Source organism: Typopeltis vanoorti, chromosome 8, assembly GCF_054136105.1.
Source record: "Typopeltis vanoorti isolate ZY-2024b chromosome 8, IOZ_Tvanoo_1.0, whole genome shotgun sequence".
Classification (NCBI taxonomy): domain Eukaryota; kingdom Metazoa; phylum Arthropoda; class Arachnida; order Uropygi; family Thelyphonidae; genus Typopeltis; species Typopeltis vanoorti.
Window position 1 is genome coordinate 51,094,439 of NC_143556.1, and position 14,078 is coordinate 51,108,516.

A 14,078-nucleotide genomic window follows, 5' to 3' on the forward strand; every position below is an offset into this window, starting at 1 on the left:
TTCGGATGAACATTTGCCATGGAAATATTTATAGAATACACATATTGCAGAAACCAAACATCTGTGCAAAAGTGGAAGGACTGAGTTGGTAAGAGATGTCATTAATCAACCTAACTGCTCTCCTCTGTATTGGGTCAAGCATTTTGAGGGAGCTCTTAGGGGCCCCACTCCAAATGCGAGAGCAGTAATCAATATTCTGTAGGCTGAGGTGAGTTGTGTAGAGTAAGGTTTATCAAATGAAAAGGAGTGCAATGTGCTGTCATCTATAGTAGGTCATTAATATATAAAAGGAAGAGGGTTGGCGAGATAACAGAACCTTGTGGAACCCTGGCATTAGTTGAATGGTGAGAGGATATGGAACCATTCACAATCACACAGGTGCGTCCAGACAGAAAGCTGACAATCCAAATGCAGAAGTCCTGGCACAGACCAAATGCTTAGAAAGCCTTTATGCCAGACCCAGTCAAAAGCTTTGGAGATATCAAGTGCAACTACTTGAGATTTAAAAAAATTCTCCATGTCATTTGTCTAGAGATGGGTGATATATGTGAGTAGATTTCCTGTTGATTGACAGTGACAGAATCCATACTGGCGGTCGATTATTAGCTGGGTGCCTTCAAGGTAGCGTAGGAGTTGGGAATTGATGGTTTTCTCCATGAGATAGGGTGGTAGTTAGATAGCAGTGATTTGTCACCCTTCTTGGGAATGGGTTGAATATAGGCCAATTTCTAGCCTGTGGGATAGATACCAGTGGAGTAAGAGAGTATATACAGGATATGGTCACAGGAATATAATGCAAGAAATATAGTGTCTTCAGAAAGGACAGAAGGAGGAACAGGATGAGGTGGGCTACTAATGGTAGCAGAGGAATAAAAGCCAAAAAGAGTAGAAGTACATCAGGAGAATAAGGATTCAGAGGACAGTTCATTTGAGGCTGTCTGAATCTTGTTTGCCTCTGTCTCACAGAGGCTAACAAGACTAAATATTTAATTTGCTGCTGTAATCTAAGGGGTATATGGGAGAATGTAGATGACATGCACTTGCAAATTAGCATGATAAGTAGAGATCAAGTAATTATTATGGGGGAATTCAACTATGGGGGGACATAGACTGAGAGGAAGAATAGTCACAGACAGGGAATTTATACAGTTGCTGAGAGATGACTACCTGAGGCAACATGTAATAGAGACACAAGATTCAAGAGTGCTACATTTGATCGCTGCAGAGAACTTAACACTAACTAATCTAGTTAACACTGCCTGGAGAAAGTATTCATGTACTCTTGACCTGGGAGATTGCCAGACATGCAGAATTTTCTATTAAGTAGGGGTATATGTAAAACAACAAAGCAAGTGATTGTGACAAACTGAGCAGACAGCTTTCAACTGAGTGACTGCATAAGCATTTGGAGTGTGTGTGTGTGGGGGGGGGGGGGGAGATGTTGGTGCATGAGAGGTCAAGGGATATTTGAAGAAAGCAGTATATGTATGTATATCTAAAATCAGAAGGATAAATCAGGTAGGAATTAGATGGATGAATAGCTTCATTAAGCAGGCGTTGCACACACAAAGAAAAGGTTGAAAGGATTATAAAGAAAGTGATCATCATATACCAGTGATGGCGAACTTTTTTACCCAGGTGTGTCAAACATCTTTTTTTTTAAAATACCGACTGTTGATGTGCCGCTTGCATACATGCATTATAAATTTAACTACTTAATCATAGATGGTGACTTATACATATCATATTAGGCTATTTATTTAATAGGACATTGATATACAATCTATGAATTCATATTATACAATTAATTTAATAAACTGAAATTATTGAAATTAGTTTTTTCATCAGAATACCAATATTTTCCAACATCCAAGGTGTGTCACCTGAAACCCTCAAGTGTGTCAGCGCTGACACGCGTGTCATAGGTTCGCCATCACTGTCATATACCAATGAGCAGTATAAGGCTTAGGCAAGAAGGTAACTGGTATAGTAAGGAAGGCCAAAGCTAATTATGAGGAAAAAACTAGCTGATGAGGCCAAAAGAAACTTTAATGGGTTCTTTTGTTGTGTGGCAAGTAAAAGGAGTGACTATAGAATGATGACTTTAAAAAGTGCTGATGGCAGGAAGGAAGGTAACAGAATCAAACCAAATAATTGAATTCATGAGAAAGCATTTTGCAGGAGTGTACCATCTAGGTGGTAGCATTGCACTATCAGTTCAATGCCAGATAGGAGAATGGAGGATGACAAAATAGAGATGCATAAAATATGCATCTCCATTTTGTCCATTCTCTAAATTGCAGAATCTCAACACGAACACAGCCATGGGATTAGATGGCATATCTGCCCATGTATTACAAGAATGTGCAAGGAAATTATCAGCTCCTCTGACCAAAGCTGTTTAACTTAAGCCTCAGTAGTGGGAAGGTGCTAATGGAGTGGAAAGAGTACAAAATAGTCAAACTACATGAAAAGGCTTCAAGACTGAAGTAGCAAATTACAGGCTAATCAGCTCGTGAGATATGAGCTGTGGTGGTTAAGGTATTGGAGAAATCGGTGAAAGAGAATCCAGGAATGGGTGGATAGGAATATAATACACTATAAGGGAAAACATAGTTTTATGAGAGGTGAAGGGTAGGTCTTGCCTTAGTAACTTGCTTACTTTTTAGGGGACAATGGAGTTGGATAAAGGAAATGACTATTCAGTGATATTGCTAGAATTTGCAAAAGCATTTGACAAGATTCCACATAGAATTCTATTGCATAAACTGGAGCAAATGGAGATGGATATGAATCTGGTGATCTGGATTAGAGGGTGGCTGATGGACAGATATCAAAGAGTGGTTTATTGAGGAGTTGAGTCTAGCTGTTTTGTTCTATCAGCTGTTATCCAAAGACTATTGGAAGCATTAAGTTGACCAAAAAGTGATTGAGAATGAAAATGCTAAAATACTCTGGGATTTCAAAATCCAGACTGACAAAAGCTTGGAATGTAATACATCTGATATAACAATGGTTACAAAAAAGTGAAAACAAGGATGTTCAGCTTATCAAAATATCAGTACCAGGAGATAGCCAATTGATGAAAAAGAAACTGAAAAAGTTACAAAGTATCGTGAGTTGCAAGTTGAAGTTGAACACATTTGGCAAAAAGAAAACGAAAGTTGTTCCAATAATAATGGGTGCTTTAGGTGCCATCCCCAAATCCATCTAACTTTAGTGCTTCTAGCACTAAAGTTAGATGGATTAAAAACTGGGAAGCCACAAAAGGCCACCTTGTTCGGCATGGCATTCATATTCAGAAGGTATTTCCACAACTCATAGGCCTTTGGGTAGGGCTTGAATTAGTGGAATATAACCAGCCTTTTACTTAAGCAAATCAAGCTTGGATGAATATTTTATATATATACACACACACAGTCGGGTCTCTTTTTATGTGGTAGATACGTTCCACAGAAAACCGCATATAAAAAATCGCCCCCCCCCCAAAAAAAAGATCTAACTTACGTTGAAAAATTAGGGATATGTTCCATAATTTTCTAAAACCACATAAAACCGAAGCAATGAATTAAAATAAACCTAAAATCACATAAAAAAAGTTTATGAAAATTCAGGAAAATAAGAATGCCTAAGTTTGTTTTAAAGCTTTATTCATTTAATTTTATTGAAAAGTAATAATTTTTTTTTACATTTTGTCATCAGAATTATCATCGCTATTAGACAATATTTGGCAACGTTTGCGAACTGGTGCAAAATCACTTTCATCACCAGAAGAGATAGTCAGAACATTAGATCTGTATGGTAAAGACAATGGTTCTTCACAAACAGAATTAGCTTCACCCTCGTTCTGTGCTGATTTTTTTGTTTCTGACAATGTAATCAGTGTTAAACTTTGCGATGATGATTCACTAATTCTTTATACAGTTCGCAATATCCAGACATACAGTTCTTCAGCTCACTTTGGAATTTAAAGGCTCGTTCAGAATTTGTGTCATTAATAAGAAAATGATTTTCCAATTTATTGCACAGTTCAAGACCTTCTGAAATTATATTTGCAGTGAGGGGGACAGGTTTTTCTTCTGCTTCACTATCGTTTTCTGGATCTTCGATGATATCTAAAGTTAATCAATATCCAATAATATCATCGTCACTTAAGGCATTATCCACAAGCAATTCATCTACATCGTTCTGACTAAATGTATCAAAACCTTCCCCACCAATTTCATGTGCCAAAGTAATGATTTCAGCTGATAATGTAGATATTTACATGGTTGCACTGTTTGCAACACATCCAGGCCAAGCTGCTTTCCAGCAGGCATTTAAAGTTGGTGCTGTTATTTCAGCGATAGCAGATGCAACATGATTCAAGCAGTCCAAAATATAATTTTTTTTCCAAACGTCAGTTACTGTTAATGATTCATTTTCTAGTTTATCCAATATAAATTGAAAAGTGTGCTTAATGTAATTTTCTTAAAAGTAGCAATTATGCCTTGATCTAATGGCTGAATAATGTTTGTTTGTTGTAATGGGTGGAAAAAACACTACCTGGATATTTGGATGTTCTAAATGCGGATGATTGGTGCATTGTCAGCAATTAATAAAACTTTAAAATCTCTTATTGAAGGTTTTTGAGACGCAACTGACCCTCCAGCCTACAAAGCAATCTCCAGGATGTACAAAGGGAAGGGAAAACTATCAGCACACAGGAGAAAAAGTCTGCATTCACTCGTAAGTACTTATAATATTATAAATTGTTGGTGATCAGAATGGGATATGTCAATGAAAACCAGCACAAATTAATTTAATAATGTTAATGTTTAATTGATGTTTAATTAATTATTAATTAATAATAAATCAGCTAAATTAACAATTATTAATATATATATATATATTAGAAAATAACCAAGGTGTTCCATGAAAATTTCAGGATTTGTGAAGTGTTCCGTCGTAGGAAAAGTTTGGGAAACGCTGGATTACCCTATCAGAATGGATTCTCCTTCTGTTGTGTCAAAAGGTCTCGTATCTGTGAGCGTACTATACCGCATAACTTCAAATCTGCATAAAAAGAGACCCAACTGTGTGTGTGTGTGTGTGTGTATATATATATATATATATATATATGTATATTATTATTATTACGTGACAACTTCAGGGAGTCCAAAGAGTCATCGAGGGAGGGCACCCACTGCATAACTCTCTGCCTCCGCAACTCAATCTACCAACTATAGTAAATCTCATCATCTACACCAACACTATCTACTGACCACTAGTATTTTCACAATCACAAACATCCGTGCCCATGGCGGGATTTGAGCCCATAGCCTTTAGGCCGGAGAGCGGATACGCTAACCACTTGGCCAACCAGGCCGGCATCATATCATATCATATATATATACTTTTATATACTGACTGATATCCGAGAATTGGAACAAAAAACAATTAAGTTGATTAAATACGCAACATGTTTCATCGGAGTTGCCGACTTCTTCAGGTGAGAACGTAGAAAGCCAATAAAAAAACACTATAAAGAAACATTTAGTCACTATAAAACTATAAATTCGACTATAAACCACAGTTAACTTTTTATTTATAAAAACAGCTCAATGTTTTTAATAATCCTACTTATTTATTTTCACAGTCTTCATCTTATAAAAAGAGAAAAAAAAAATGGAATGTGAAAATTATAGTAAAGTTTTCTTACTGAGTGTTCTAGATGGTATGTAAGCATATTTGAGAAGAAGCTAAAAAAATTGTAGAAGAGAGACTGAGAAGAACTAGCTATGTTCAGGCCAAACATGGGTTGTCATAATGAAATTTTCACTTTAAGACAAACAGCTAAGAAATCATGCAAATATAACAAGGATCCTATATCATTCTGTAGACTTGGAAAAATGATATAAGGTGCCAAAAGAAAAATTGTTCAAAACAGTTATATGATGTAAATGGGACATTATATCATGCAATACACAGTCTATATTTGAGTTAAACATTGGCAGTCAGAATTCAAAGAGGAGATAATTTGATATAAAATCAGGTGAAAGATTTTGCTAAGGAGTAAAAATCATTCTCTAAATAGATCACAAAATGAAGGAAAATGGCATAAAACTTGATATCAAATTGATATTAATCTCAGCTGTTTATTTTATGCAGATAATGTTATATTCTTAAAATAAATCCAGTACAAGTCTGGTCTGCAGGATTACTTAACTAAAGGAAATAACTGTTGTAAAAATGTTTGGCATAAAAATTAGCAATAAAAAGATGAAGACTATGAAAACGAATACAGCAGTCCCCCTGTTTTTTTGCCCTTCCACTCTTACACCATGTTTCGCCGACTGTCCACATCCTTCTCTCAATCGACCTATGTTCAGTGTGTTAATAGAAGTCATGCTGTGTCTCTCTTATATTTGTGCTCATAATTCGGTATTTATACTTATATTTGTGATTATCATGGCACCTAAACGTAGTGATAATGCTAAAAGAAGTCATAAGCTTCTCAATTTGCAAGAAAAGCTAAAACTAATCAAACTTAGTGAGAAAGGTGCATAACTGATATAGGCCTCAAGCTAGAAATGCCTCACAGAACAGTTAACACAATTGATAAGAATAATGCCTAAGCATTAGAGGAAATTAAAAACGCTATGCCAGTGCATACTACATTCATTTTTACTGTACTTTTGTATATCCTAGTGTGTTATTCAGCTTTTGCACACATTCACAAGTGATATAATGTGCATTGTTTAATTTTTTAGCAGCCAAAACACATTTGCAAGCTAAATAAAGGCTAGGTTCTGGTGCTCTAGTCCCTAACCAGGCAAATAAGTGAAGGTCCTGCGAGTGGGATCATTGAAAACATTAAGCTGCTTCTTGAATGGGAGAACAACAAGCAAAACATTTCAAATTATTTAAGCGGAATATTTAAGCATAAAAATGGAAATAGAGAACAGAATAAGCAAAGTTGGAGACCAGTTGAATAAATTTGAATAGAGTAAATGAGTCAAAATATTAGTCAAAACACAAATTGCATTCAAACCAATTTTAACTTATGGATTTGAGAACAAGGATAGAAGTAAAACAGTTGATAAAAGGCTAGAGATCACAGATATGAGAGTCCTGAGAAAAATTGCATGTGTTGGGGGGGGGGGGGTTTGAACAAATGGTATCAGTGGTAGAATCATGTTAAAAATGAAGATATTAAAGAGGAATTTGAGATTTTCAGCATTAAAGAACATATGAGGAGTAATCTCTGATAGTATGGGCATTTAAGTAGAATGGGAAAGGAAAGGTTAGCAAAACAGGTGTTTGATGTCAGGATGGCAGTAAAAAAAACAGAGAAAACCAAAATCTAGATGGATTGATGCAATTAGAAGATCTTTAAAAGACCAAAATATAAAATCTAAGAATACTGGAGTCCTGACAGATAACAGAGTATTTTGGAGGAAGATCACTGATAGGATATAAATAATAATGTAAGGTATTTATGGAGAACTATCATTGTATCTCCACACTCCTTTAGAGTGCACATCAGGAATTTGATGATGATTAATAAGAACATAAACAAAAATATATTTACAATAAATAACAAAGATAAGTAAATACTTAAAGCAAAATATATACCTGTATATCAATAAGATAAAGAAATGCAAAGAATGAAAGAATATTTGATGGCAAATGTGTTGCGTGGTAAGTGCTAGTTTGTTACTGTTATTAAGATTCGACGTGATGGGAGGAATCTTAATATGGGTTTTTTCAATTGAAGGTGAATCTTAATCTCGTACAGAGGTAGCAGAGTTTTTTTCTCCAGGAAACTCAGGTTTTTTTATCCCACTTTCAGACAAATCGGCCTTCACAATACATGCAATTTACAGACAAAAAAATACTAGTTGTGGTGTTGGGCAGTAGATGGCATTGGTGTAGATGATGATAGTGGAGGTTTGGTGTAGTGGTGGACATGGAGAGTTGTAGAGTAAGTGATAAGTCTTTGAACTCCTTGGAGATGTCACAAAATAATAATAATAAAAATAATCAAAACATAAGTCGGTAAAGGAATGTTACTATCATGTCCCCCCTCTCTCTCATCTGTCTATTACTCAAACTTGAAAATCATCTTCCCTCAGTTTATTCTTATATGCACAAATCACAATGACATCAGGTCTACAGACCTGATGTCATTGTGATTACCTACCACTGAATCTTTTCAACTGTTCCTTCATCTCCTCTGAAACTAGGTAAACTGTAGAGCTCAGCAATCAAGATGTGGTCTTATCAAATGGTATAGTGGGGAAAAAAAAAAAAAAAAAAAAAAACTTCCTTACTCCTACCAGTCAGTGTCCTCTTCAACATTGCAGTTATCCAATGACTAACTCGCGTTAGCAATGTGATCCCCCCCCTCCGAAAAAAAACTTTATCTCGCTATCTACCACCACCTCCAGATCTCTGGCTTCACTGATCACTAGTAGCAAATTACCATTAACAAAATACTCTGCCAGCAATATTCTCAACTCAAAATGCATACAAAAACCATGCACTTTGCAACACTGAATTGACATATGTCAATTCAGTGTTGCAAAGGTCTATTCCAGCTAGCAAGGATTTTGTATTGAAAATGTCATTCCTTCTTAACTTTGTAAATAATTATACATCAAAATCCAGATCTCGATACTATTAATATACAAAATAAGCAATAACAGCCCAACTATAAAACACTGTGGTATCCCACTAGTCACTTGTCTTCTCCTAGTTGCAGCACCTCCATACATTACTCTGTGACCTGTCAGTCAGTCACCCTCCTATTTATGTCAATGGGTATGCAAGCCTATCTTGCATACTCATTCCAGGTCTTTTGTTTTAGCCATTTGCTCACATTTTACAATACAATTACTGCAGAATTGGATAAGAGGGCTATCTACCTCTTCTATCAAATTGTAGCAAAAAGACTCAATCATTACTGTTCATTTCTACTAAAATTTATTTTACATCTTTTATCTTATAACTTATTATCCTTCAAATTACTTGTGCCAAATAATACTGCTGGCTTAGCTGGCTAAGTGGATTGGATGTTCTGTGTGTGTGTGTGCAAGATTGACACACACAACATACATATACATATATGTTGTGAACATATAGGGCTTGAAAAAATGCTCATCTGCTCACCCATAATAGTGAGAATTTTTAATGCATGGGTAAAAAAAAGAAGAATTTCACTTTAATCAGTTTAACAGAACAGGATATGAATGCATCAGGTGTGCTTTGAAATAACAAAGTAAATGCAACACTGTAATCTGAAACATATGTGAAGCTGAACAGTGGAAGCTGTCCTGTCTCACTCAGCAATGGAATATGCAGAACTTGAAAGATTAATGATAGATATCAAAATTTGGAAAGTTAGAAAAAAGTATTACAGTTTTTTCCCAACAAGCATATAATTTCTTTACCAATTCTAGAAATGTAACCTAAATATTCTTTTGACTGTTTTCTCAGTTGCTCCTGTGTCATACAACATCATTGGCCCTGGTCATGAATCACTGATAAAATGAATGAGTTCTATCTTCATGTTTCATGAACCGATATAAGTACAGGGTATTTCAAAAAGAATGTCCCGATTTGAAAATTGTATATCTCTGTTTTCATTATTAAATATAATTATTTGAAATCGGATCATTCTTTTTGAAAGACCTGTATATATAATATTATATCACAGGCTGTGCTATAATATCGTCTTTATTTTTAACAAATAATGAAAACAGAGATATACAATTTTCAAATCGGAACATTCTTTTTGAAACATCGTGTACTTTACTTATTTGCTTGAATGTTGGTAGTTGCACAAGATAATAATGGTTAGCTGTAGCATTAACAAAACCTAATGGGATTGAACAACAATTTAATGCCGACTGGGATCAAACATGTGACAGCGATATTCTATTTATCAGCCTCGCCAGTCAAGGCTGATGCATGACTGGTGAGCCAGCATAAAATTTCCAAGCCTTATATATACTATGCTTCACAGTGTGGTAACTACACAGTTTTACTCATCACGATGGTGTCTACAGATAAACTACATACTAGCTCACAAGCATCTTAAGTGAAAGCTAATTGTTGACAGAGAAATAATTTGGCTTAATAAAGTCTCTTATTACGACTTTATTAAGCCAAATTAAGCCATGTTTCTATTAGAAATTGTTCAAAACAGGGCTATAATTAATAGAAACAGATGGAAATAAAGTTAAAAAATGACAAAGTATCACTTATTATTTCAATTTTAAAAGGAAAAGATAATAATACCAACAAACTGAATCTATTATTACATTTCCAAGGAGTCATCATCACAGGAGGCCACTCTACACCATCTGTCACCCGCTAATAGCATTTTTGTTATTGGTAGTTAACTGAATGTGCTCTCTAGCTGATTTTGAGGGATGATAAACCAAAGTGTTTTTCATCCACATGAAGACAGTAAGGCTTTCCTTCTCAAATGAAAAAATATTTTATCATAAAAAAAAAAGTCTCTTATTAAAATTCTAAATTCATTTTATTGAGTAGCTCAGTGGATATGGCGTTTGCACTACACCACACCATGCCGTTTAACTGCACAAAGGAAGACTTGCTTTCAAATCTAGTCAGCAACTAGAGGAAATTTTTCTGAGCCTTTTTTTTTTGGCCAGTTCTTTAGTCAATCTCTGGCACGGGCAAACGGGTTTTTCGTCCTGTAAACTCAAGAAAATCGACTGTAGAACCCACACTATTTCAGACATTAAATATATTGTGTTATGGACCACAAGATGGCAGCACTTGTTGAGCCACCTCTTCACTGCATGCCGCTTAATTAGTGATAGCCTTAGGCCAGCTATCTCTGATTGGCTACCAGTGGAGATTGAACTGCCCACTCAGACTCCAAAAGTTAGATAGGACTAAAACGGCATTGCCTACTCTGTATACGAAACAGGCGTCAGCTGATTTTTTTTTTAATTGTTCGAAATGGGCAATAACTAATAGAAATGGATGGAAATAAAGTTAAAAAAATGACAAAGTATCACTTATTATTTCAATTTTTATTTTTGTCAACTTCTATCAGTTATAGCCTATTATGACCAATTTCTTCATTGGAACAAATCCAGCATTTCACTAAGAGGCTTTTGTCATAATAAATGAAATCTATAGCTATATTAGGTGCATATTAGCACTTAATATTATCTATCAATATATATGTATAATAGAATACAATATTTAGAATATTCAAATCATATATTTCTGCCTTACATTGGAATTAGCAGAGATATACAAACTAGTTACAAAGCATCTCATGCATAGCATATGCAGCAAGCAACATTTATGCATTCGTTTAATAACTTTTATAGAAAATAATATATCTATACACAGTTTTAAAATGTTTAGGTGTTTATGTTATCAGATGATAAAGTAAATTAAAACTGAAATAATCAATGTGTTGAATTTTTTCTTGACAATTATTCATAAGACTATTACACTTTTTTATATAATCTTTGTCAAGTAGCTTTATTTTATCCTCCTACATGTTTCGCCAATTTTTCTATTGGCATCCTCAGGGAATACAAACTAGTAAGCTAAAATGAAGGTTACACACTAGGTTATAACTGATGGTTCTAATTCATACAAAAAATTGGTATTGTGCGTGACAATGTGCGTGTCTCATTAACGTGATTTATTCGTTATGGCTCATGATGTAATTGTTATGAAAGTTCATTTCTTTGATGTTTAATGATCTGATAAAAGTTTTCCAAATTTCTGGTAAAATTAGACCTTGATTCTTGTTTAGGTTTTCAGTTTTATGGGTGACTGTAGCTGCTTCTTTAAAGGTTCTTGAATGGTAGTTATCTTCTATGTATGGCATAAGGCTCTTATCCCACTCAATGTGATGGTTAGTAGAGGCAAAGTGGCATGAAAGGCCTGAAATGTCGTCTGTTATTTCTGACATATCCTATGTGTTCTTTCTTTCCCGTTTCAAAGCTTCTAGAGGTCTGACCTACGTAACTAATACCACATGAGCAAGGTATATTATATACTCCAGAGTACTTGTAGAATGGGTGAGGATCTTTCGGTAATCTTCAAAATTTCCGAATAGTGTTGATTGGTTTGAATGCCACTCTGATCTTATGTGGTTTTAAAAGGTTTCCTAATTTTTTGGAAAGGTTGCTGACAAAAGGAATCTTAATTGTACTGATGTATTGGACGTCATTACGTTGTCGATGTGGTATATCAGTAAAGAGAATCTTGTTATAGAGTCTTTTTGGGTAGCCATTTAAGGAAAGTTCTCTGGATATTGTGGTTAATTCTGTTAGTAGGTCATCCTTGTCTGTCGTATACTGTATAGCTCTTTTCTTGAGACTATGGATAATGCTAAGTTTCTGAGCTATGTGATGAGCTGAGTTGAAATGGAGGTAATGTCCAGTATTTGTAGGTTTTCCGTATACAGATAGGTTGATACTATTATTGGTTTGTTTCTTTATTAAAATGTCAAGGAATGGCAGTTTTTTATCTTTTTCCATTTCTAATGTGAATTTGATGGTATTGTGGAAACTACTGATTTGGTTGAGGTAATTCATTAGTTCTTCTTTCGTATGATCCCAAATGATACAGATGTCATCTACATATCTGTACCAAATTTTCGGTTTTGGAATGATCTGGGTTAAGATTTTTTTCTCTAGATCTTCCATGAATAAGTCAGCACAAGGAGGTGAGAGGGGGGGGGGGCTACCCATAGCTAATCCAGTGAATTGTTTGTGGATCATTTTTTGCCAAATAAAATAGAAGTTAAACAGTGATTGAACAAAGTAGTGATGTTTCTTGGGAACAAGTTGTCTAAGATGTTGATGACTTCAACCACTGGAATGTTAGTAAACAGAGATTTAATGTCCAGGCTTGCTAGTATGTCCTCTTCAAAAATAGGGATGTTTTTTATTTTATCTATAAAATGTTTTGAGTTTTTAATATAAGTATCCGAGAAGTGAATGTGTTGTTGTAAAATCTTCGCAAGATACTTGGACAGTTGGTAAGTGGGAGAATAGATTCCATCAACTATTGGACGTAATGGTACACCTTCTTTATGAATTTTTGGAAGGCCATACAATCTAGGAGTTAATGGGTGCATTGATTTTAGTTTTTTATAATTTCTATAGGCCAGTTATTCATTCCACGTAATAATTCATTGGTGTCATTATGGTTTTTTGTGGTAGGATCTCTACTGAGAACTTCATATACAGACCTGTCAGATAATAGATTTTTAATTTTTTCTTCATAATCTTTAGTATTTAATATAACTGTATTATTACCTTTGTCGGCTTTGAGTATGATGATATGTTTATTATTCCTTAATTTGAGAAGCGTTCTTCTTTCTATTTGGTTACAGTTGGTGTTAGGAGATCTTGACGGAGCTGAAAGGATTATGCTGCTTTTTAATCGTAAGTCATTAGCTATTGGAAATGGTAGTAATGAGAAGGCTTTTTCTAAGTTGCAGATGAACTCTATTTTAGGAATGACAGTGGGTTTTAAAGCAAAATTGAATCCTTTTTTGAGGATAGAGATCTCAGGTTTATTTAAAACGTGTTTAGATAGGTTAATTATCACTTGGTTATCTGGTAGAGATAACCAAGTGATATACTGATATACTTTACTGATATACCACATCGACAACGTAATGACGTCCAATACATGAGTACAATCACGATTCCTTTTGTCAGCAACCTTTCCAAAAAATTAGCTAACCTTTTAAAACCACATAAGATCAGAGTGGCATTCAAACCAATCAACACTATTCGGAAATTTTTAAGATCACCGAAAGATCCTCACCCATTCTACAAATACTCTGGAGTATATAATATACCTTGCTCATGTGGTATTAGTTACGTAAGTCAGACCTCTAGAAGCTTTGAAACGAGAAAGAAAGAACACATAGGATATGTCAGAAATAACAGACAAGACATTTCAGGCCTTTCATGCCACTTTGCCTCTACTAACCATCACATTAAGTGGGATAAGAGCCTTATGCCATACATAGAAGATAACTACCATTCAAGAACCTTTAAAGAAGCAGCTTTAAAGTC

The 14,078-nt window shown here is 34.8% G+C and overlaps 1 protein-coding gene across 1 annotated transcript in view; it reads right to left on the reverse strand.

Annotated features, from left to right (window-relative positions):
- The window catches only part of Uch-L5 (ubiquitin carboxy-terminal hydrolase L5), a 176,831-nt gene that overhangs the window by 100,444 nt on the left and 62,309 nt on the right, over positions 1-14,078 (reverse strand). The window lies entirely within an intron of this gene.